Source organism: Armigeres subalbatus, chromosome 1, assembly GCF_024139115.2.
Source record: "Armigeres subalbatus isolate Guangzhou_Male chromosome 1, GZ_Asu_2, whole genome shotgun sequence".
Taxonomy (NCBI): domain Eukaryota; kingdom Metazoa; phylum Arthropoda; class Insecta; order Diptera; family Culicidae; genus Armigeres; species Armigeres subalbatus.
The window spans coordinates 247,914,832-247,941,690 of NC_085139.1; positions in this window are offsets into that span (position 1 = coordinate 247,914,832).

Genomic DNA, 26,859 nt, shown 5'->3' on the forward strand with positions numbered 1-26,859 from the left:
TAGGGTAGGGCATGTAGCGGGGTTCGTCTTGGTGAACGGCATGCTGTGTATAACGTGTAGTTTGACTATCGCGCACTAATTAGTTCAATTACTGATCGCACTAAGTAGAACAAAATTCCGTGATCTCGAGACCGTTCTGTTTTAAACAAACACGTCCGATCGCGTACTTAATTATTTGAATAACTTACCGCACAAAGCAGAACAAAAATCTGTGACCTCGAGACCGTTCTACTTTTTAAGTGAACACTATTTTAAAAACTCTTTCACCTTCATGGTATCGCGACAAAGAAAAACTAATACAATGCCGGTCCTGTGGCTTCTACATACTGAGGATTCTGATCCCATAGTCCAATCTGGTCAATTTTCAATAGCAAACAATGGGACCGCATTCCCCGTCGAATGCGAATTGTGGCGAGTAAATCGGGTATTGCTAAGTTCCAAAAAGTGTGTCAACATAATTTGTACACATGCACACATACATGCGTCGATCTGTATATGACACTATGGGTACAACATTGTTGTACGAAAAAAGCAAAAAAACACCAAATTTCAAAAATTTTGAAGCAAATTTTTGAATATTTTGATGGATAATTCAGGAGAAATTCATCAAAAAATTTGACAAACATTTCAAAAACCCATTGAAAATTAGAAAAATTCAAAATAAAAAATCATTGAAAATGTCTAAACAAAATTAATTAAATTTTTAAAAAATCAAGAAATAATACAAAAAAAAAACAAATTAATCCACCTAACGTTGGTGGTGCCTTGCTCGCACATCATCACTTTTTTTGAATAACTCCGAAACGCAATACCAAAAATTTGGCGACGTTTCGTGTTGAATGCAACCTTGCGATCAAATCTGATAATGCAAAGTATCAAAAAGTGTGTCTCACATTTGCGTGCACATACCACACATACATATACACATACGGACATCACCTCAATCCGTAGAGCTGATAACAATATGGGTCTTCGAGCCTTCTATCAAAAGTTTGAAGTGGTGCTTAGTATACGAGAAAGACAATACCAAAAATTTATAAAAATCCTAAATTTGTTAAACTTTTTAAAAATTTCGAAACGAAACTATTTTTTTAAATTACGATTATTATTTCTAAATTAGCGACGAATTTTCAGGAATGTGTGACATTTTTTTGAATTTTTCGAAAATTTATTCGAAAGACGTCATTGTGTTCAAAATTTTGGACAAATGTTTTGAAAGTTTGCCGAGTCGAGTTTTTCACTTTTTTATAAGCAGGACTTTTTTTTTAATTTTTGATGAAAATTCGGTCGAATCTGACCGCAAGCTGAAATTTGTAAAAACTGTAAAAACTTGAAAACTAAATACCTTAAATTTTTAAAAGTATCGTCGGTAATATGCAAAAATATGTAAAAAAAAATCGAAAACTTCGGAATCCGTCCAATTTGTTTAATAAATTTCATCGAGAATATCTGAATAACTGAATTTAAGAAATTTCATCAAATGCCTATTAATGATGATGATGATACTATCATCTATTGTAGCAAGGCACCTGCCGATAGCACTGGCCATATCTGACAAACGATTTGATCATAATTATACTACTGTTTGTATTTCATCAGACTCCTGTATGAAGGGCCAAAAATGGTTCCATAAGCAGAGACACTTATACGAATATATGGGAGGAAAAGAGAATCTCCTTCCAAAAGAAAGTTCGTACATACAATATTATAATCTAGCCCTCGCTTCCCAGATTGACGCCAAAATTATAAAAAAAATTGTGCCATTTTTTTTAAATAAAAAAAAAATAAGTTGAAGAATTTCAGTTAGTCGAAAATATCAAAAATTCTAATAATGCTGAAATTGTAAAAGCGAACATTTTTCAAACTTGTTTCCAAAGATTTCATAAATTACGCCGCCAAATTTGAAAAAAAATTGAAATTTGTTGGCAAAATGTCCATTGAAAATGTTTAAAAATTTCGTCTACAATTTGCAAATTTTGAAAACATTTGGTAAATTTTTGAAAAAACATGATCGAAAAATTCGGCTAAAATTTTTATATTTTTTTTAATAATCATGAAATTTTTTAAAATCTGCTATCTTTTATAAAAATTGAACAGTTCGTCAGAAAAATAAAAAAAAAAACAATTGTGTTCTTATTTTTTGAACCTGAGGCAAGGTTTCAAGTTTTGACGATTTTTAATTTAAATTTTTCATAAAAAAAATGTGCAACGAAACTTTCATTTTTAATGTTTTAAATGGAATTAAAAAACCACAGATTAATCGACCTAGTGGTGATGGAGCCTTTCTTGTGTGTTATAAAAATAGTAGCGATCATATAGCCATTACGTATACTTTGTATAAGAGAAAGGCAAAAAAATGTTTTTTCATTGATTTTAAAGACGGTATCGACAAAATTTTTAATAAAATCTCTTAATTTTTTTTAATTTCATGTTTAACTCAGAAATTAATGATGGCAAAACGACCCAGGCCCCGAAAATTTTTAAATTTTAGGTGAAGTTTTTTTTTAAATGCTTGTTAAAAATACATTATTGTTTACATTTTTAGCCGTTTTTTTAATCCGACAGATGTTTCAAACGAAGCCTGTATTTGGTTGCAAATTTGAAATTTTCGTTGAATCGGCTATCGCAATGAAGTTTTCGAGAAATTTGTTTTTTTAGTTTTCATGATTTTTTTTTAATTTCGCGGAAAATTTTCATATTTTTTTGCAAATTTTCAAATAAAATTGTTTCTTTTTATTTTTAGACAAATTTTGATTTCATCATTGTTTTTTTTAATATTTTAGAATATTTTAATAATCCGTTGCCAAATTCAAACGACGAATCGTTTGATTTGCATTGAAAGTTTTCAAAGTTAGTATTTTTCTTAATTTTTTATAAAAATTTGGAATTTTTTTTATGAAATATCAATCGAATCGAATCGAAAGTTTTTTTAATATTTTCGCCAATTTTTGTTTCAATTTTCGATAGATTTTTTGTTTATTTCTAACAGAATCATTAAAAATAAATATCGACAACTTTTTTTTTCATTTTTTTTTTGAACATGGGGCAGTATTTGTGTAAGTTTCGAAATTTTAAAATAAATATAACTCAGCATTAAAATTTTTGAAATTTAAAAAGGTTTTTTTGGTTACGACCAAATCTTTGACATGCTTGCTATTATCTACGAACTTTGAAGCTTAGCGACATTTTTTTTTTATTTTAGGCCTAATCGATAACTTGCGGTAAGTTTTTAAAACAGTTCGAAAATTTTAACAATTTATCATCTATTTTACTTTGAATATGCGATGAAGTTTTTTATTTTGTTTTTCAATACAGTCGACTCTCTACATCTCAATGTTCTATATCTCGATATCTCTCCCTATGTCGATCGTTTCCTCAGTCCCTCCAATCTACATACATTTGGACTTTCTACATCTCGATAGCCTCCCTATCTCGATGTGTTCTGATCGTATTTTGTTCAGGATTCACTCTCCTTATGTCGATATGTTCAAATTTTTAGGCTACTAGACCATCTTTGGACAATAACAAATACATCAACAACAGGAAACGACATTTATTTGTTGTCGTTTTTCATAGCAACGAGCTTTTTTTTGACCTAGAAGCCATTCTAATTTCATTTGTATGTACGAACTTTCTGTTGGAAGGAGATTCTCTATTCATCCCGTGGATTCGCATAAGTGTCTCTGCTTATGGAACCACCCCACCCATTTTTGGCCCTTCATACAGAAGTTTGATGAAATACAAACAATAGTATAATCATGATCAAATCGTTTATCAGATATGGCCAGTGCTATCGGCAGGTGCCATGCTACAATAGATGGTAATTCTAATTTCACTCCGATTCCTCGATCTCTCCCAATCTGGCTGGTCCCTTCAATATCGAGATGTGGAGAGGCGACTGTATTTACCTTTTTTTTATTTTGGAGAGTTGTGAAAAAGTTTAAAGTTTTAGGTGAAATTTTTTAATACTGTGACGATAATATAGACATTTCCAACAATATTTCTAAACCAAATTTTTTACATTTTCATTGTGTTGTGGGTTTTATATAATTCCTGGCGTTGGGAATTTAGATATTGATATTGGGGGGGGTTGTAAGGCGTGTACAGTAACTGAAGCTAAGCCAAACTAAGTCGCTGAAGGAGATGCAGAATGATAGCTCTACAGCGATTCCTTCACATCTCAATATTAGATCACAATTGAAGTTTTTTTTGCACGGCAACTAAACTGGCTGAATACAATCTCACCAACAAATTTGACAGATTTTGTTCAATTATTGTCTGCCTTTTTCCTTTTTGGAAAAGATTTGTGGCCGAGTGTAAGAATGTTTGGTTTTGAAGCAACCCTAATAATAATAGAGAGAAAAATGGAAAAGCCCACCATTTGTTCTGCCTTGTGTATTAGAAATCATGGAACCAGCGGAATGAATTTAAATTGAATCTATCTTCCTTGACAAAAAAAAAAAATGTAGAGAGCTGTAAGTGAAGTAATCTAAAAATCTAAGATATCATTATTAATCAGAAAGCTTTTAGACGCAGTCAACGGACCTGTATGCGAAAAAGTGGAGCAGAAACTTTCCTTGGTGGAATAACTGTCCTAAGGACAAGCCTCTCGATTCAATGCGTTTTCATTCAAAATGGGCATTGCTTCCAAATTGAGTGGGGTGCTCTAGAAAACGCGAGTGCTTTTTGTTTTGGATTCCTGGAGGCTTGTCCATAAATTCTGAAGATTTTTTTTATATTACGCCTTTTCTTTTGTGACCACTTTTCGCAAAATTAAAAAAAAATCCGAATAAATTATAAAAAATATAAGAAAGGCAAAAAGGTTATTGATTTCAGCTCCTGCCCTATAAGCAAGAGGTCGTGGGTTCAATTCCATGCTCGTTCCTTTCCTACTTTGTATTTTTATTTTAGTACTTTCTAGGATTGTAGAGTGGTTTGCATCTTTGTTAAGTAAGTGTCCAACTTACCATCCTTCCCGTTGCTCAGCATTCGCAAGTACATGGCCAGGACTGATCTCGACATACAATAATCTAATCTTGTACCACCTACGATTTTGAGTGAATTGCTCAATGCTAATACAACATATAAAATGAAGAGCTTATTAATATTGTTGTTTTCATTTGAGAGGCTTTCAGCCTCTTTAAAGTTTAAAAACAAAATTTTCACATATATGGAGAATATTACGGTTCTTCATCTGATAACTCCCATGTTTATTTTATCAAAAACAAAGGAATGTACTTTTCTTGCTTGTTTTTAAGATTTTTTTAGAAGTGAGCATGCTTAAAAAGTTTCATGTTTTCTCGAGATCAGATAAACTTGTGATCTTGAAATAGAAAAAAAAAGATTCTTTATTAAGGAACGCATTCTTATTCGAACATAGCAATAAAAAATCAAATCAATCTCAAATGAAGCAGGTGATTAGATCATAGCCCCATCACCTATGAAATATTTCTTTGCAGAGTAGTGACCTCTGTCCTTCCTAAACAATTGCAACAAAAGAGCACAAAAACCTGCACCTCTAATGCTATGCTTAGTCACTTCCACCTCGTTTGTTCGTTCGTTCGACGAACAAACAACATAGTACCGAGCCGGCGCGCTCCATACCGTGCAGTGTGGGTAGCCCAACAAGCACAAAATCAATAACCCTGACTGAGACTCCGCACTTCACTCCACTCCATATAAAGCCAGCCGGAGTGCATCTAGTTGCTGCTGTTGCTGTTGCTGTTGGTCGACCACCACGCACAAAATAGCCTCCAATATTGACTATTATCTTGCGAGCAGTTGTGGAGCAGCAGCGCAGACAGACTCGGGGAGCATGACACTTCAATGCAGTCAACTGAAGTCGCAGCAGAGATCGCCCAAGAGCAGTACGGTAATGAAACAACGGCACAAACAAGAAGCAGCCAGAAAGAACATTAATATTTACCATTGAAAGACGATGAATAATAATAATGGGTTTTCGTTCGCTAGTTCGCGACTGCCACCGTGCGGTACTAACTACCAGGCATAAAAGGCGTGCTCGTATGGACAGAGCACTGGACTGGACAGAGCGAGACGCACGCACGCAAGGTCAACGTTGGCCACCTTGCGCTCGAGTCGGACAACAGCTTGGCCGATGAAGAGTGACTGACAATCGTTGAAGCAAACCGGCTTCTTCTCGCTCGGTGGCCCATTGTATGGCCGTGTAGTCGTCACGCAAGAAAACGAGAGCAGACACAAGGGAGGATTTCCCTTTGGGAGGAAAAACTCAATGAAAATGGTAGAAATTGGACGCGGCTAGCGCGATAAGGCAACCAGGAAGTACGGGAAATTATATTTTAGACCTTACAGAACATCGGTTAACTGTAGAGATTAAGGTTATCATAGATATCCTAATCAGCAAGAGTCTATAATCGTAAACGGATTTATGCCAAAAGTTGGAGCAGAATAAACTGTCTTGAATTCTGTAAACTTGTTTGAATTACGACTTTACTGTTATGCATTATTGTATTATTTAGTGCATAAATTTTGACAAACAATAAGTTCATAATGTTTCAAAATTATTTATGAAGTAGATTCCCTTTAAAATTTGTTGTACCATCAAAATCTATGCAACTTGTTCCAAAAAATCCTTAGCAATTCAAAGAAAATCGGATGGTAAATATTTCAGATTAGCGCAAAACTGGGAAAATAATAATCGTGCAAAAAAAGAATCCTGTGTACTTAAAAATGCTGATCGTCATTAGCATTAGCATTAGCATTTAGCAGTTCGCACAAATTCGTAGGTGGTACAAGCCAAGACTATTGTATGAGACTAGTATCACTTTCATCCGTTACCACAGATATTGATTTGGGACTAATCACTAACTCTTAGATGAAAGCAATTGCACTCTCCAATAGTCGAGATCTGTCCTGGCCACGTCCTTGCGAATGCTGAGGAAGGGAAAGGATGGTTTGTTGGACACCTACTTAAGAAAGATGCAGAGAACTCTACGACCTCTCATAGGTGCCACGGGAGGTTTTAGGATTATGTGGAAGGTTATAACAGTAGGAATCGTTTTGGTATAACGTGAAACACAGAAAGAACTAAGATAGAAATACAAAGTAGGAAAGGGACGAGCCTGGAATTGAACCCACGACCTCCTGCTTATAAGGCAGAAGCGATAGCCACTAGACCACCGAGCTCGTCTTGTACTTAAAAATGCTAATCGTCATTGTCATATATCAAAGGGATGGTGGAGGAGAATCCACTCGAATTCCAGAATGTAAACCACTCAGATTCTAGAAGGGAATCAACTCGGATTATGAAAAGGAATTCACTTAGATTCCGGAAACGAATCCACTCGGATTTCGGAAGTGATCTCTTTCGGAATTCCGGTTGGATTCCGGAGGGAATCCACACGGATTTGGAAAGAATCCACACGAATTTGGAGGGAATCCAGTTGGATTCCGGATGGAATCCACTCGGATTCCGGAAGAAACCCACTCGGATCCCGGATGAAATCCATTAGGATTTCGGAAAGTATCCATTCGGATTCCGGAGGGAATCCACTCGGATTCCGAAAAGTAATCCACTCGGATTAAAAAAAATCCACTTGGATTCCGTAAGGGAATCCACTCGGATTCCGAAAGGGAATACATTCGGAATCCGAAACGGAATCCACTCGGATTCCGAAACGGAATCCACTCGGAATCCGAAACGGAATCCACTCGGATTCCGAAACGGAATCCACTCGGATTCCGAAAGGAAATCCACTCGGATTCCGAAAGAGAATCCACTCGGATTCCGAAAGGGAATCCACTCGGATTCCGAAAGCGAATCCACTCGGATCCCGGAAGGGATTCCACTCGAATCCTGAAAGAGAATCCACTCGGATTCCGAAGGGAATCCACTTGGATTCCGGAGGCAATTCACTCGGATTCCGGAGGGAATCCACTCGCATTCTGAAGGGAATCCACTCGGATTCCGGAAGAGAATCCACTCGGATTCCGAAAGGATTTCACTCGGATTCCGAAAGGATTCCACTCGGATTCCGGAGGGAATCCACTAGGATTTCGAGTGGATTCCCTTCCGGAATCCGAGTGGATTCCCTCCGGAATACGAGTGAATTCCATCCGGAATCCGAGTGAATTGCCTCCGGAATCCAAGTGGATTTCCTTCGGAATCCCAATCGATTCTCTTTCAGGATTCGAGTGGAATCCTTTCCGGGATCTTAGTGGATTCCCTTTCGGAATCCGAGTGGAATCCCTTTCGGAATCCGAGTGGATTCTTTTTCGGAATTCGAGTAGATTCACTCTTGGAATCCTAGTGGATGGCCTTTCGGAATACGAGTGGATTCCCTTTAAGGATCCATGTGGATTCCCTTTTGGAAGCCGTGCGGATTCTTTTTCGAAATCCGAGTGGATTCCCTTTCGGAATCCGAGTGGATTCCCTTTCGGAATCCGAGTGGATTCCCTTTCGGAATCCGAGTGGATTCCCTTTCGGAATCCGAGTGGATTCCCTTTCGGAATCCGAGTGGATTCCCTTTCGGAATCCGAGTGGATTCCCTTTCGGAATCCGAGTGGATTCCCTTTCGGAATCCGAGTGGATTCTTTTTCGGAATCCGAGTGGATTCCGTTTCGGAATCCGAGTGGATTCCGTTTCGGAATCCGAGTGGATTCCCTTTCGGAATCCGAGTGGATTCCCTTTCGGAATCCGAATGGATTCCCTTTCAGAATCCGAGTGGATTCCGTTTCGGAATCCGAGTGGATTCCCTTTCGGAATCCGAGTGAATTCCCTTTCGGAATCCAAGTGGATTCCCTTTCGGAATCCAAGTGGATTCCCTTTCGGAATCCGAGTGAATTCCGTTTCGGAATCCGAGTGGATTCCGATACGGAATCCGAGTGGATTATGTTTCGGAATCCGAGTGGATTACGTTTCGGAATCCGAGTGGATTCCCTTTCGAAATCCGAGTGGATTCCATTTTGGAACCCGAATGGATTCCATTTGGATTCACTTCGGAATTCGCTTCGAGTGAATTCACTTCGGAATTCGAGTGGATTCCCTCCGGAATCTGAGTGGATTCCATTTCGGAATCCGAGTGGATTCCCTTTTGGAATTCGAGTGGATTCCTTTTCGGAATTCGAGCGGATTCCCTTTCGGAACTCGAGCGATTCCCTTTCGGAATCCGAGTGGATTCCCTTTTAGAATCCGAGTGGATTCCCTTTCGGAATCCGAGTGGAGAACTTCCGGAATCCGAGTGGATTCCGTTCTCGAGTCCGAGCGGATTCCCTTTCAGAATCCGAGCGGATTCCCTTTCGAAATCCGAGTGGATTCCCTTTCGGAATCCGAGTGGAGAACTTCCGGAATCCGAGTGGATTCCTTTTTTGAATCCGAGCGGATTCCCTTTCGGAATCCGAGCGGATTCCCTTTCGAAATCCTAGTGGACTCCCTTTCGGAATCCTAGTGGATACCCTTTCGGAATCCTAGTGGATTCCCTTTCGGAATCCGAGTGGATTCTCTTTCGGAATCCGAGTGGATTCCATTTTGAAACCCGAATGGATTCCATTTGGATTCACTTCGGAATTCGAGTGGATTCCCTCCGGAATCTGAGTGGATTCCATTTCGGAATCCGAGTGGATTCCCTTTTGGAATTCGAGTGGAATCCTTTTCGGAAAACGAGCGGATTCCCTTTCGGAATTCGAGCGAATTCCCTTTCGGAATTCGAGCGGATTCCCTTTTTGAATTCGAGCGGATTCCCTTTCGGGATCCGAGTGGATTCCCTTTCGGAATCCTAGTGGATTCCCTTTCGGAATCCTAGTGGATTCCCTTTCGGAATCCTAGTGGATTCCCTTTCGGAATCCTAGTGGATTCCCTTTCGGAATCCGAGTGGATTCCCTTTCGGAATCCAAGTGGATTCCCTTTCGGAATTTCTTGCGATTTTTTTTAATTCCTTCTAAGAATTTGTTGCAATTACTTCCATTAATTTCTTGTAATTTCCAGATCGTTTGAGATCCCTTCCAGATACTTCCAGAATAACTTTCAGGATTTTGATGGAGCGCTTTCATAAATAAATAAAAGCCTGAAAATATCTAAGTTTGAAAGGATTTTTAAATACACAAAAATAAATATTGATGGAAAGAAAATTCCAAAAATTTTCGTCAAATGGCCAACCTCCATCTCCTATATATTTTGCCTCTAGGACTACTAAAAGTACGTTAGGCAGTGTGAAAGTCTGTAAGAATTTGTTGACCGATCGTAAAAAGTCCGGAAAACCGGGATTCCAGAAATGCTAAAAATTAACCTGTTAGTCATGTAATACAGGGTGAGGAAATGTTATCCGCTTGGAGGGACTCGAACCCTCAACCTCCTACTCTCTAGATAGGCGTGATAACCTCTACACAACAAGACCACTTAAAGGTCACGTTTGCGGAAAAGCTATCAGAATCCGAGTACCAACCTCTACCGCGGTTAGCTCTTTTTTGAAAATTGAATATCTTTCGGATGCTTGATTTGTCCAATCTCCACATTGTGTGATAGATTGTGGAAGTAAAGCAAAATATTCCATTTCAACCATAAAGTTATTTAGAATATTCTGTTGGACTGATTGTTTGATATTGGCGCTTTTTCTGGTGAAATGAAAGGAAAACCAGTGAGATTTTTTTTACCACACAGGGCCCCAAGTAGTATTTATAAGTGTTTCTAAAAATGTTGAACAGGGAATCAATATTCGAGCAATGCCTAACAATATACCCTTTGTCGTCAACAGAGTTTGTTACTGACAAACGCACCTCGCAACAAGCCTATGACAAGAATCATTTGGTTTGCATCTGAGAGAGAGAAGACAGCTCGCTTTATTTACGTTCATCCTAATGTCACCGCGATCCAGTCACTGCGAACCGAAAAAATAAATTTATTTATTTATTTATTTATTTTGCTTATTTCATCTGACTGTGTCGTCTACATGAAAACTTAAAACTAAAGGTCAGTTGATAAAAAATCTGTTTAGCCGTTGACGAAACGCGGATGAACTGATGTTGAAGTCGAATTGGTCCGACATCTCGTTGAAATGGCGGATCATAGCGACAAAGCAGCTATTGGCAGCATAATTAGTGTTATGCCTTTCTTCAAAGAGCAAATCTCGAGGTCGAAGGGATCGTGAGGGTGCATACAATGGAATTTTTTCCAACAAATCTGGCACGTCGTACTCGGATAGCAGAAGTTTGGCGATGAAAACGGCTTGCGCCACGTTTCTCCGCTTATCAAGAGCATCTAGCCCCAGCAGACTACAGCGATCAGCATACGGTGGTAAATTCAGCGGGTCCGTCCATGGGAGATGGCGCAGGGCATATCGTACGAACTTGCGTTGCACAGCTTCGAACCGAGCAGTCCAAACAGCTTGATATGGATTCCAGACAGCAGAAGCAAATTCGAGTTGAGAGCGTACCAATGAGCAGTACAAGGCTTTGTAGCATAAAGGATCGCGGAATTCATTTGAGATTTTAAAAATAAAACCAAGCTGGCGATTCGCTTTGTCGATCGTAGTTGTAAAATGGCGTCTGAAAGTTAGCCTGTCATCCAACACGACGCCTAGATCTTTAACATGATCCACACGTTGTAAAGTTGTTCCTGCGATACTATAATCGAAAACCACGGTTTCGGCAGTGCGATGAAAGCTTATTACGTAACACTTTGAAACAGCCAGGACCATCATATTACGCTCACATCAACATTTGAATAAATCCAGGAGCTTCTGCAATTCTTGGCAGTCCGCCAGATTTCGAATAACGATGTATAATTTGAGATCGTCTGCAAACATCAACAGCAGGCCTCCACGCTGCAGGATAAAAGTTACGTCATTCACGAAGAGCGAAAACAGCAATGGACCCAGCGTGCTTCCTTGGGGGACTCCGGAGCCGTTCGAAAAACAATGGGATGAGTGATCTCCAATGATGACGGTCACTTGACGTTGCACTAGATATGATCGAAGCCAGTTGCAGAATGTTGTAGAGCATCCCATTTTTCAAGTTTTGCAAGCAGTATGTCGTGATTCACTTTATCAAATGCTGCTTGTAGATCAGTATACACGTCATCGACTTGGGGTTTTTTCGCATATTATCCATACAATATGATGTAAAACTGACTAGATTCGTTTCTACGGATCGACCCGGAAAGAAGCCATGTTGATACGAACTGATGTAGTTTTTGCTTGAGACAAACAGTTTTTCGTAGATCAGTGACTCAAACACTTTTGATTCCACGCCAAGAGAAGTAATGCCTCGGTAGTTTCTCACGACGCATTTGTCTCCTTTCTTGTACACCGGAAACATGGTACAGCACTTCCATTGAGTAGGAAACTTTTGCTGACGGAGTGATAAGTTGAAAAGCATGCACAGAGGGATAGCCAAGATATCGGAACACTTTTTCAGAACCGCTGATGGTATAACACTAGGGCCTGCTGAAAGGACGATTTTATCCTATTTATCGCCGAGACAACCATATAAGATTCAACGGTAAAACATCCATGCTGATGACATTGTTAGGGTACATCTCTCGCTGCTCTTGCGGTGTCAGCTTGAGATGGCAAAGCATTAGAAAAGACGGTCGAAAAGTGTTTGGCGAAGAGATTACATTTGTCCTCGACATTCAAGGCAACATCATTGTCAAGAAACACTCTTGACGGTAGTCCGTTTTCTTTCCTCTTTGTATTGACGAACGACCAGAATCCCTTGGGATGACGGCGAAGATTATGCTGCATGTATGTGTGTCGACACATACTGCTTGTAAATATGCTTGTTATAGCGGCGATAACAATTACTAGCGATTGAGAAATTTCGTTTAGTGATAGCACAACGTCGGTTAGTCAGGGCACGAAGAGTCCTAGCACGTTCCTGTTTGAGGTTGCGTAGCGTAGCATTAGTCCATGGTGGTTTTCTTGGAGGTTGGCGCTTCGGTACGGAGGCAAATACACAGTCACTGAGGAAACAGTTAAAACGGCCAACCGCTGTGTCAATATCCAAGTCATTCAAAGCATTCCAGTCAAATAGGGATAATTTGCGCCGGAGTAGTTCGAAATCTGTCTTGCGAAATTCAAACAGTCAGCATTCGAGCTATCATCGAATCTGACATGATCACTGTTCGCGATAGATATCACCAGAGCAGGATGATAATTATCGAGCGGAACTATGGCATCCGGTGCCTCGTCGACCGCACAGTCAGGTAGTAAATTTTCGCTAACAAACACCAAATCGAGGAAGTGATTTTGGAAATTTGATATCAAACTAATCTGGCTTAGTCCAAGGAAAGCAGTTCCATCGATGAGTAGATGGCTGGCAGGAGTAGTTGTCGAATTGTCCGGATCAGGAAATGCATACCTATGCCCAGATTGCAGCCAAATAAGCCCAGGTTGATTGAAGTCACCAAGCAAGAGAAGTACATCCACCAGGTCAGTCAAAGAAGAAGCATATTCAATGGCATCAAGATGTTGTTGAATTATACCACTATCATTCCTTCCGTCCGGAGGAATATACAATGCTCCAATGAAAGCATTCCTTGTTGGGAGACTCACTTTACCCAGACCGCTTCAATTGAAGTAAATCGGCCAACGGCGATTTGACATGAAACAAGCGCGTTGAAACAGCTATCAAGACACCACCGCCGCGTGAGCGATTACTGTTAGAACTGTTTCGATCGACTCGGTACACACTGAAGGAGGTACCAAACATTTGAACGGAATTAATCCTCTCGTCCAGCCAGGTCTCAGTGAACACATACACATCGTATTCGCCATCGAGTGCAGCGAGATAAACGTCGTCCAATTTGGTTAGCAGTCCTCTTGTGTTTTGATAATAAACTCGCAAGTCACGAGTCGGTCTGTGAACGGAGGAGGAGTGAGGGGTTGAATTGCTCGATGCGGATATGTACTTGCCTGCATTCAGATTTTGGAAGTCCCCTCCACCACACCCATACACAGGGCCGGGATGACTGTCGATCGCTGGCTGGGAGTGCACGACTGTGATGGGGGGTATTGGGGCTTCCTTCTGGCTAGCAGGCTTGCATCCCGGTGGCGGTCTGTTGTCGAAAGATTGCATCGATGCTAATTGACTGGAAATGATGTTCTCATCAGGCAGTGAATGGTTGCAATTAAAATCGTATAAGTACTTGCCTGCATTCGGATTTTGGAAGACCCCTTCACCACACCCATACACAGGACCGGGATGACTGTCGATCGCTGGCTGGGAGTGCACGACTGTGATGGGGGGCTTTGGGGCTTCCTTACGGCTGGCAGGCTTGCATCCCGGTGGTAGTCGAATGTTGAGTAATTGAGACGATGCAAAGTGGCTGGAAATGTTGACTTGTTCAGGTAGTGAACGATCGCAGATTAATATATACTTGCCTTGGTATGCAGGCTGGAAGACCCCGTCTCCGGACCCATACACAGGACCAGGACGACTGTTGAACGCTGGCGGCAACGGCTCGACTGTGATGGGGGGATATGGGTCTTCCAAAATGCTAATATTGGTGCGTCCAGGTTTAGCTGAGATCCATGACAGGAGTAATAGCAGGAGAGGTATCTTGAATAAGCAGCGGCGTCATTGGTTTCCTCGTTTTCATCGGCACCCGAAATTTTGAGAAGCGTAATCCTCAAACTCTCGAAACAGTAATCCTTCAGGCCAGCTGCTTGGGTTTAAAGCATTGCTATTTTCTGACGGATCCAATCCAATTTTCAACAAAACGAAATTCAGCGTACTTATGTCCTTATCTTTAGCAACAAGTTTGATTACGTCTGGATCAGCGTCCAAAGCTAAATTAGCTTTAACCATGGCGCACACCGCGTCATTAGAGACATCAGGTCTAATTCTCGACAGATAAAGCCAAAATTTGCTATCTTTGGTATCGTTGAAAATTGGAACCGAAACAACATCGTCCAGTGGTTGCTTGCATCCCATACGGTTTTTCTCAGAGATAGCTACAACATCAATATCGCGTGGTCGTTTGCTTGGTCTGCGTGATTCGATGAGAGGCCAACGGGTGCTAGCTGGTGTCGACGTTTGAACCGGTGGCTTTGAATTTAACTGCTTTATTTCGGTGCGTAGCTCTGTGATAGCAGTGGTTAGCGTAGCTAGCGGTGATTGATCATCAGATCGGGACGAAATTGCCCTAAAATGAGCATTCTCAAAAAGATCGGCGCAATTGTTGCACATCCAGTACAAGTTCTTTTTATGCGTAGTAAAATAATTTAGCATCGCACGAGTAACACCACCAGAACAAGCATTCATGTGGAATGTAGCCCCACAGTAACCACGACAAACAACAAAATCAATGCCTGTGATAGCATCGCTGCATTCGGCGCAAAATTTTGCCATTGCGTGTTCGCCTGATAGGTAGACAACAAGTAGCGATGAATGATAAAATGTGCTGCGATGTTGCGCTATTCACCAGCAGGAGACGTTTCTATGCACAACAGTTTGCGAGTATGCGAGTATGAAGCACAGAACTATCGGATATGGCAATAACACTGACTGATCACTTCGCGTAATTAATTAGTAAAAAACCGTATTAAAACAGCGATTGGTTCAAATTAAAAAGTAGCAGTAGTTAAACGGTCCTGCTAAACATCACATGAACATACAAACACGATTTTTTAAAAACAATCACAATGCGTAAAAACGTAATATCATTAACGAGAAACTAGTAGAACCTTACACATAGCAGAGTTGCCAGAATAGTAAATAGAAATAATGCGATGCAACTTCAAATTGTCGTAACCTAAATTATTTATTCAGCAATTTATGTTCGCAACTTTTCTTATGTCTGCTACAGTGAATTGAACCCGTAATTTTCCATGTGAATGATCCCGTATTATGAGAAATCGGTTTTGTTCCACGTTAGGAAGCTAATTCGAACAAGTATTTATTGGAGTGAAAAATGTTGCTTCCGACGTTATGAAATGGTACTTTGATGTGTTGAGTTTCCACAAATAAAGAAGAAGAAGACAGTAAATAAACGATCTGTCAGTGAGCTGGCTTCTCTCTCTCAGATTTGCATGCTCTGATATTGCCGAGAATACGAAGCTTATTTTGTAATCATAGTTAGATTCTCGAATATTTCCATAATGATAGCTTAAAACCGAGATTGGCTATAGAGATAATGCAAAATAACGGGATGAAAAATTAGCAACAAAATTGTCTTCTTTTTTGTTGCTGACAAAAAATGTCGGATCTTTGTCATTCTTATCTCCGACAAAAACAAAGCTTTGTCGTTGGATCTCTTTTGTCGCTTGTTTCGCATGCGCATCCAAGAAAAATTGATTCCCTGATGTTGAATTGTTTGTTCGACATCCATTACACCACAAAATTCGTTAGTCAGAAGTGAAACTATACTCGCTGCTTGGTGTTACTCCTACGTCCTACATCCGAAAACTTACCTGAAATGAGATATAGAGAAAATATAAAATTTTAGTTGCTTTGATAATTTCATATCGAAGGTTGAATGTATTACAGTAATATTCCGTTTTCATCATCTCTTAGGTGAACTTTTTAGACAGGTGATAAAATCGGGTCAAAAACGTAATATAATTGGAACTTGGTGAAATCGGGTCGGAACCGTAATACAATACAGGAGGAAGACAAAATCGCGAGTGGACAAAACTGTGGCGTAACAAAATCTGGTCAACACTGTACTGATAATGCTACTTCAAAAAAGCAATCAAATAGTAGAATGTTTGATTGACAGGTTTCGATTGCCATTATGTTTATTGCGGTATCTTTAAGACAGATGAACAGCGCATTATTTTTATTACATATTATCCCCTTGTAAACGCTGATGGGTTTGATTGTTGTGAACACTAGTCGATTTAGTTCCATTTTCCAATCCATATGCCTTCTTTTGCAATCGATTTTCATCTATATGAGATCATGATACACAAAGTGATCAAAGCATGTTCGATCTAAAAAATTTTTGGAAACCAGTCTCCAATTCGTCACCCTATTCGAGCTAATAAGAATTTATCATTCATCAAACAACACAGCAGCATATCGCATTACTCATGGGAAAGCGAGTGTTGGACTTCCGTCTATTCCAGACTTCCATCGCATTTGCTGACGGATGGCTACGACTACGAGACGACGACGACGGTCGAAACTCGTTCGTTACCCACCCAGTTACCGTAGATCTACTACCGGTGATAACAAGTCGCAGAAAAGTGAAGCAAAAACAACAAACCAAAACCAGTTAATGCTGTGAAGGTTTGTCGTCGCAGTCAGTTAGTGCAGCCAGTCACAGTGGTCGCCGCCATCAGGTGACTTACTGACACAGTTTTTCAGCGCGACCGAGCGCGCTCTTGTGGATGCTGCGAAAGTAGTAGCAAGAAACAACCCAAGGCCCTGCCATCATGCTTTTGATCGGTTTTTAGTTCAGCTTCATGCAACGGCTGCACGACGCCGCCGCCGTCCCCGGCGACATGTGGACCAGCGAAGACGGTGACAAGTTCACCACGGCATCGCGCACCTATGGGAAAGTGGTTTCTTTCCGCTGGCGTAGCGTTCAGTTTGGGAGATCAACGGCGATGCGCGAAGCGAAGATGCACGCGGCGAGACCGAAAACCGGCTAAATATATGGTGTGACGGTTTAGATTGGGTAGATAAATATGCACACGGTTAGGTGGTTGCCACCACGAGAGGATTAATTTGAATATACTTTCCCTCGGCAGGGTAATGAATGCATATGGTTGGCTGCGGCTGTTGGTAAGCCGGTTCGAGATGATAAGAGCGAAAAAGGGAAATCTGGAACAGTTTAGCTAATTTTTACTGCAAAACAAATGCCTGAATGTCTGTCCAACAATAACTAATTTTTAGATGCGAACAATTTTATACCAAATGAAATTCCAATACAACCTACTGACTATTCACATAACCCGCGGAACCCATCCAGAAAGCCCTTCGAAATTCACCCACGAAAACAATCCGGGTTAGTAACGGAACCCTCGATATAATCTAGTTGAATTACTGAAATTTCGAATTTTGTTTGTACTCATGAATTGAATCCCGTTGGAAAATGAGCCTATGAGGAGCTTTTGGGAATAATTTGTTCGGAAACAACATCATTCTAAGATCCATTCAATGAGAAACAAAAGTTTTTTTTGTCTTTATTAGCGAGACTTTCAGCCCAAGGCTGCCGCGTCTCGTTAAAAAAAACAAAAGTTCTCAAAAGTCTTTATCGTGAAATAATTTACTAAGGAGTGAATAAAGTAACTAAAATAAAAAAACAAACGACTGATTGTGTTACATACAAACTTGTCAATAACATCTTATTGGAGTCATAGTAATAAAAATGCTTATAGCAGAAATAGATGCTTTGTTCATTCCTCCAAATGTTATTAAATCCACAACGCAAACAAAAATTGTGATCTGTCGAAGATGTACACCTGGGCAGTGGAAACCCCATCTGCCAAAACAAAACTGCTTGAAGCAAAACACCGCCTTTCGATCGGCCATCAACGTGGTGAAATCCGACATTGACTCGTTCGCCCGCTCACTTCGGCGGCGTCGTGTATCTCTCCGTCTCCCTATCTGCTATACACAGCTTGAAAACGGCCCATAATGGACAATCGAAAGACGAACCACGCGCGATGAGTCGCCGTCACTGCAGATACCATCATCATAGCATCCCAAAAACGGCCATTAATTGTTCGGTCCATTCAGCAGCACCCTTTCCAATTCGAAATGTAGGTCACCCTTACCGCCGGCAACATTGTTGCCACCCAAGACCCCAACTGACTGGCTTCAGCTTTCTTTCGCCGATGAGTGCAGGCTGTGCGGAAAATTCGGAAGGACAACGCCTTGGCCTCGCCTCGGGCGCGCAGAAGAAGAAACCGGTCCCGGAACGAATTGCCAATTTGGTTGATTTACCTACGTAAAGAGATGGTGGCGTAGTCTCGGCGCGGCGTTCGGCAGTCGATATTATGGCCGGCCAAGGCTTTCGATTGACCTCGTTTTGGGTGTGCGATGTGATTCCCTTTCGCTGCCGCTCGGTTTGCTCGCGTCGTGAAAGTAAACCGCCGCAGGACAATGCGAATTTTGGCGATGATCGGAAGTATCTTTTCGATGGCGTTCTATATCGACATTTGGAGAAATTTGAAATGCGTTCGCTTATTGGTGGGTAACCGATAATAATCAACGGCAAAAAATGCGCTTCTGAAGAAATTGCCGGTAAAGTCTGAGAATCGGCGAGAAACCCTAGGATTATGGAACAGAAAATCCTACTTTTGGTTTAAAAGATCGTCGTAAGCGGGCTTGGTGGTCATATGGCTACCGATTCTGACTTCTACGCAGGAGGTAGTGGGTTCAATCCCAGGCTTGTTTCCTTCACCCTACTTTAGGTCTTTTCATATATTTCTCGTGTTCTAGCAATCGCTGGAACTGGAAATGGGCTTTTTACCATTTCAATCTGATTAATTCTAGCAGGTAACTGTTAGAATTCGATATAAACGAAAAAGCTAGTTACGGCATCCCATTAGAATATAACCACCCTTTCATTCCTATCACATTGGCAACCCGTTAACCAAGACGAACCTCTGTCACAGAACCTAACCCCCAGATTCCAATAAAACTCCGCAGGAAATCGTGGCGAGTGCAGAGGTATATTCTGATTGCAGTGGGCGAGTGATTGCATCATTAATTCCTTCACATCCCCGATAGACCGTGAGGACGTGGCCAGCGCCGGTATTGACCATTCAGAATATTAGAGCTTTCGGACTGTGCACATTTAAGTTGGAGAATAAATCTCATGCTTCCATCCATTGGTTACTTGTGCAATTGTGATTGCTCTGGTCAATCACGGAGTAGCTACTACGAAATGTACGGTCATCATGCTCAAGCTTTTGTTTTTAAAAGATCTTCGTAATATCGTAAAAATTGCTGAAGGTTTCTTGTAGTTTTGATCCTTTGCCAAGTCGGGCATCCGTTCGGATTTCGTCGGGAATCCGACTGGATTCGGTCGGTAATCCGGATAGTGTTGGAAGCCCGTTTAAATTAATTTGAGAATTCGTCGGGATTCCGTCAGCAATCATTCTGAATTACATAAGAAATCTGCACTCCGTCGGGAATCCGTTTGAATTCTATCTGCATTCCGTCAGGAATTTGTCTGGATTGCGTCGAAAGATCCTCTGAATTCCGTTGGGAATTCGTTTGTACTCCGTCTGGAATCCGTCAGGAATTCGCCTGGATTCTTTTTTGAAGCCGTAGGGAACCGTCTGGATTCTGTCTGGAATAAGTCTGAACGCTGTCGATGATCTGTCTGAATTCCATGGGAATTTGCCTGGATTCTGTCTTAATGCCGCCATCAATCCGTCTTTATTTCGACGGGATACTGTGAGGATTCCGCCGCGAATCCGTCGGAAATTTGTCTGGATTTCGTCGGGATTTAGTCTCGATGGAATCTGAAGAAATTCCTTGATTTCTCCAGGAATTCCTTAGGATATTTCTTCATGAACTTCTTCGAGATTTCCTTCTGGAATTGTTCCAAGAATTCCATACGAATTTCTGCAGAAATTCATTCGAAAATAACTCCAGGTAGTTTTTCCTTCTAAAATTTCACCCGTAATTAATTTAAAAATTCATCCAAAAATTCTCCGAAAATCCGAAAATTCTTTCATGAATTCCTTTTAAAGTTCTAGGACAGCGGTTCTCAACCTTTTTCTTGAGAGGTACTTTTGCATTAATTGAGGTACTCCTTTTTTTCCAGTTATTTGTTATTCCGTGAGCCTCTTGGAAGGATGCCTTTGAATCGCTTGGAAGGTCTGAACCGAATAGACGGAGACTTCTTAGCTTCTTGAAAGAAGTCCTCCGAACCTCTTGGAAGCAGACTGCCGAGCCTCTTGAGAGGAGCTTCCGAGCCTCCTAAAAGGAGGCTTTCGAGCCGCATGAAAAGAGGATCCGAGTCTCTTGGAACGAGGCTTCTGAACCTATTAATGTAAGGCTCCCGAACCTCTTGAAAGGAGGCTCTCGAGCATTTTGAACAGAGGCTCCCGAGTGTCTTGGAAGGAGGCTTCCGAGTGTCTTGAAAGAAGGCTTCCGAGCCTCTTGGAAGGAGGCTATCGAGCCTCTCGAAAAAGGAGGCTCTCGCAAAAGGAGGCTTCCGAACCTCAAGCAAAAGGAGGCTTCCGAGACTCTTTGAAGGAAGCTTCCGAGCCTCTTGGAAAAATGCTTCCGAGCCCCTTGGAAGGAGGCTTCCGAGCCTCTTGGAAGGAGGCTTCCGAGCCTCTTGGAAGGAGGCTTCCGAGCCTCTTGGAAGGAGGCTTCTGAGCCTCTTGGAAGGAGGCTTCTGAGCCCTCTTGAAGGGAGGCTTGAGCCTCTTGGAAGGAGGCTTCTGAGCCTCTTGGAAGGAGGCTTCTGAGCCTCTTTGAAGGAAGCTTCTGAGCCTCTTGGAAAATGCTTCTGAGCCCCTTGGAAGGAGGCTTCCAGAGCCTCTTGGAAGGAGGCTTCCAGGCCTCTTGGAAGGAGGCTTCCGAGCCTCTTGGAAGGAGGCTTCCGAGCCTCTTGGAAGGAGGCTTCCAAGTATATTGGAAGGAGGCTTCTGAGGCCTCTTGGAAGGAGGCTTCCGAGCCTCTTGGAAGGAGGCTTCCAGGCCTCTGGAAGGAGGCTTCCGAGCCTCTTGGAATGAGGCTTTGAGCCTCTTGGAAGGAGGCTTTGAGCCTCTTGAAGGAGGCTTCCGAGCCTCTTGGAAGGAGGCTTCCGAGCCTCTTGGAAGGAGGCTTCCGAGCGCCTTGGACGGAAGCTCCGGAGCCCGTTGCGAGGAGGTTTCCGGGCCTCTGGGAGGGAAGCTTCCGGGCCTCTGGGAAGGAGGCTTCCGAGCCGCTTGGAAGGAGGCTTGAGCCTCTTGGAAGGAGGCTTCCAGAGCCTCTTGGAAGGAGGCTTCTGAGCCTCTTGGAAGGAGGCTTCCTGAGCCTCTTGGAAGGAGGCCTGAGCCTCTTGGAAGGAGGCTTCTGAGCCTCTTGGAAGGAGGCTTCTGAGCCTCTTGGAAGGAGGCCTGAGCCTCTTGGAAGGAGGCTTCTGAGCCTCTTGGAAGGAGGCTCTGAGCCTCTTGGAAGGAGGCTTCCTGAGCCTCTTGGAAGGAGGCTTCCGAGCCTCTTGGAAGGAGGCTCTGAGCCTCTTGGAAGGAGGCCTGAGCCTCTTGGAAGGAGGCCTGAGCCTCTTGGAAGGAGGCTTCTGAGCCTCTTGGAAGGAGGCTTCCGAGCCTCTTGGAAGGAGGCTTTGAGCCTCTTGAAAGGAGGCTTCTGAGCCTCTTGGAAGGAGGCTTCCGGGCCTCTTGGAAGGAGGCTTCCTGAGCCTCTTGGAAGGAGGCTTCCTGAGCCTCTTGGAAGGAGGCTTCTGAGCCTCTTGGAAGGAGGCTTGAGCCTCTTGGAAGGAGGCTTCCTGAGGCCTCTTGGAAGGAGGCTTCCTGAGCCTCTTGGAAGGAGGCTTCCGAGCCTCTTGGAAGGAGGCTTCTGAGCCTCTTGGAAGGAGGCTTCTGAGCCTCTTGGAAGGAGGCTTGAGCCTCTTGGAAGGAGGCTTCTGAGCTCTTGGAAGGAGGCTGAGCCTCTTGGAAGGAGGCTTCCTGAGCCTCTTGGAAGGGAGGCTTCCTGAGCCTCTTGGAAGGAGGCTTCTGAGCCTCTTGGAAGGAGGCTTCCGAGTCTCTTGGAAGAAGGCTTCCGAGCCTCTTGGAAGGAGGCTTCCGAGTCTTTTGGAAGGAAGCGTCTGAGCCTCTTGGAAGGAGGCTTCCGAGCCTCTTGAAAGGAGACTTACGAGCCTCTTGAAAGGAGGTTTACGAGCCTCTTGAAAAGAGGCTTACGAGCCTCTTGAAAGGAGGCTTACGAGCCTCTTGGAAGGTGGCTTCCGAGCCTCTTAGAAGGAGGCTTCCGAGCCTCTTGGAAGGAGGCTTCCGAGCCTCTTGGAAGGAGGCTTCCGAGCCTCTTGGAAGGCCTCTTGGAAGGCCTCTTGGAAGGAGGCTTCCGAGCCTCTTGGAAGGAGGCTTCCGAGCCTCTTGGAAGGAGGCTTCCGAGCCTCTTGGAAGGAGGCTTCCGAGCCTCTTGGAAGGAGGCTTCCGAGCCTCTTGGAAGGAGGCTTCCAAGTCTCTTGTAAGGAGGCTTCCAAGCAGGGTTACTGGAAATCGCATCAAGTATCTCGCATTCACTCATACTTTGCGAACGGAATCGGAAAAGAACGATAAATGATGCATCCCGAATGAAGCGCACAAAATACATCTTCCCAAAGCTGACGAGTGAATCCTGTATGAATATGTTTCGTATTTATTCGTACTGCATTAGCTTCGGGTTTGATTCATCACCATGTGGTGAGTGACTCCGGTGTGTGCAAAAGTGTTGTACTGTTCGTACTGCTTTTGCATCGGCCTCGATTTATCTCCAGCAGAATTTGGAGATTTGCGATCGGATGCGATGATGAATGGCGATGAGTGGTGATGATGATAGAAAAATTGAATCATCGCAGTCCGCCGGCAAACATTGCAACGGACAGCAAGCGATGCGGGTGCAGAATAATATACCTACCGTGCAAACTCAAACTTCGGACGCTTAAGCACTTCCTGATATAAAATCATCCTGTTTACTGACATTTTAAGTCACACCGTTTAAATCACCATTGCTATCACTAAGTATAGTATTCATCTTTGAACTGCGCATTTAATATGTGCAAGATATTACGAAGAAGTTTTGCAATTTATGAAAATGTCCGGCTTCTGTTTGATTCAAACCTCGGACACCGGCGGGGTTGGATTCATATTTCGGACAGAAAGATTCAAACTTCGGACACCTGATTACACAGTACCGGGAAGAATAATTGAGAGTAATTCGCACTGAACAGCTCAGACTGTCTTTTAATCATTTCGTCGCATTGTTTTAACATGTCTTATTAGAATGTAACTATACTAAAACAAGCTAAAACTATTAGTCCTTCCGATCCAGCTTGACGAAACATTTCGATGAAATATTTCAGAAAATTTCCCATACGAATTGAAGCGTCCGAAGTTTGAGTGTGTCCGAAATTTGATTTTCCACGGTACCTAGGTATGGGAGGTATGGAGCGAGGTTCAAATGATATCGCTGCTCGTCGTAGTTTATCATAGATTACTGATAGCATGACACATTGAACATTATTTAATTATTGCTATATGCCTACGTGTTTATGTAAGTTTCTATTGATATTGTTATGCGGATATATTTAATACTGGTAAACATGGCTTAGCATTTCTTATGAAGAACAAAAACAGTGTGCTATGCATCATCTTACCACATTGGTTTACCTATGTGATTAGCACTGTTCAAAGAATTTATTCATTATAATGCATTGAAGAAGTTATGAATTGGGGTAAAACATTGCCCAAGATTTCAACGTGATAGTAAAAATTCATTTTCCAATAGGTTTTCGATATGTTGGCATCAAACGGAAGTCTTAGATTTCTAAAATATGGCGCGGAGTGCTTCTTCCAATTTGTCTTCAGGGAACCTGTACTAAAACGGTGGTGCTGTTTGAAAGAGATGGCGCTACAACATTTAAAGTATAATTAATTTCCTTGTTTGGACAAATCACCCATTCTCACCATGCGTAGTTCTCACCAACTACGCATCTCATCGATATAAAATACGGATAAAAAATGCTTGGAATATTTAATAGGTTTCAGTTCAAAACAATAAAAGAGCTTTCATTATGTCTCCATACTAAACTCTAGTTATTTACTTTAAATTTCTTCAAGGCTGTTCTCCACCTTGTGTGTGTGGAAGGAACATAGAAAATCTACTATATTGAACAGCAGATACAGCTAGTGTTTATGCTGAAGCTGAACCACATTGATACAAATACGCAACAACATAACACCATCTGTCACCTGGTAATGTATATTTGCAGTTATACCATCATGTGTAGTAGGCATCAGCAGAATTTTTACTAGAATGCAACTGACGACGTTCTATAGTGATAGTCTTATGAGACATTCAATGACCTCAAAGACTTTTTTACTCAAGTCAAATATCGGTAGCGAACCATCATGTATTCCTCAAATAACTTAACCTGCATTCAACAAAATGATTTCCGCTCATTTTCTGAGGCAGAACAGGACAATTTTTTGAGGCAGCCTTCACAAAACCAAAAATCCATTTGGTTTGTAAGAACAGATAAGAACCATTATTATGGAAGTAAGTTTAGTCTGCAATTCAATAATTTAACGGCGCTAGTGTATATGCACTGATGGAGCTAGGGCGTGATGGGACACGTGACCCACCAAATTGAATGTTTATTCTGAAATTTGATTATACACCCGATTCTTTTTTTTACACGGGGGATGCGTTCCGTGTAAAAAAAATTTTCAGTTCAAAATTAGTAAATCCGTGTAAAAAAAGTTTTATGATTTCTTGACGAATCATGCAAAATGGAGCAACTTTGCAAAAATTTTGCATGGGATTTTTTTTACACGGCCGTGTAAAAAAAATCCGTGTAAAAACAGAATCGGGTGTATACGCAATTTTGATAATATTTCCGAAGGAATGTCTTAAAAAATTTGTAAAAAAAAATCTCCAAATTATTTTCTGAAGAAATTCCTGTAATTTCCAAGAAATTTCTGGAACAATTCATCAAGAAGTTTTCTGGAGTTTCACCAAATACAAATACTAAATTAATTGAAAGAATCCAAAAGCATTTATAAAGAAATTTCAGAAAGGATTCCTAAATAAATTTTCATCGAAACTCCTATACTGCCCCACTCACATAACAATAAAATTTCACTTTTCATCACTTTTGAGTTAACCCAACCAGGGCAGAAGCCATGAACAGAATAGTAAAACATGATGTGGACTTAATTGATATGAGAGATAAAAGAACAGGCAAATATATCAAAAAATTACACCGAAATATCATTAAAATATCAACATATGCTATGAATAAGAACCTATAAGAACTAATGGCACATGATATTGATCACTTATTACAAATAGCATAACTTGTTCTTCTCATGATATTTTAGTGCAAAATATTGATATTATCGTCTGATCTTTTATCTCTTATATCAATCATGGCCATATCTTATTGTGCTATCCTATCAACATTTGATATTATCGAACTATTATCGTCTACTCGGGAATGGATAGTGTTGATCTTGTATGTCCAAAAATACAAAGTCATGTGCGTTCAATATTGAAAGTACTCGCATAATAGTTTCATTAAGAATTCGCACATCCTGACTGCACAGAACCAAACACTGTTTAACCCTAACTAAATTGTTTCACGGTAATCTATCGAATGATAAACTACTCAGCAAAATTTTAATAACATCTAATGTAAAACATCATTATTAGATTGTTTGAAACTTTATATGAAACATGCAATTTGAAACATCAATGGCTGTTATATCTGTATGCGACAAAAACGGCATGAGACTGGCATATATGCGAATGAGGGAAGTATATTAATTTCATAGGAATTTCTTATCGAATTGCAATATTTTACAAAGATATTTCCGAATTTTTTGAAGGATTTTTCAAAGAAATTCCCAAAAGAAGTTTCAAAGAAATTCGTAAAGAATTTCCTAAAGTAAATTCCGGAATTTCCAAAGTCATCGTAGACATCACGGAGGGCTTTCCCTGTAAAAAATGCTTTGTTTTTCTTATACATATAATCTTATACATTAATTTTGGATTTTCGACGAAATTGCGTTTTTTTAGTTTTGTATTCATTGTGACAAATATTTTCACATTATATTTCGAGTGGAAAATTAGTAGGAATGCAACAAAAAGCACTCGTTACGAAATTTCACGAGATTCAGCAGCTAAATGGAGCAAGAATAAACAACCGTAAAGTCTTGTGGAGTCTAGCGCATTTGTGCGCTTTCATGCAGCATGGAAAGCAAAATTCTAAGAG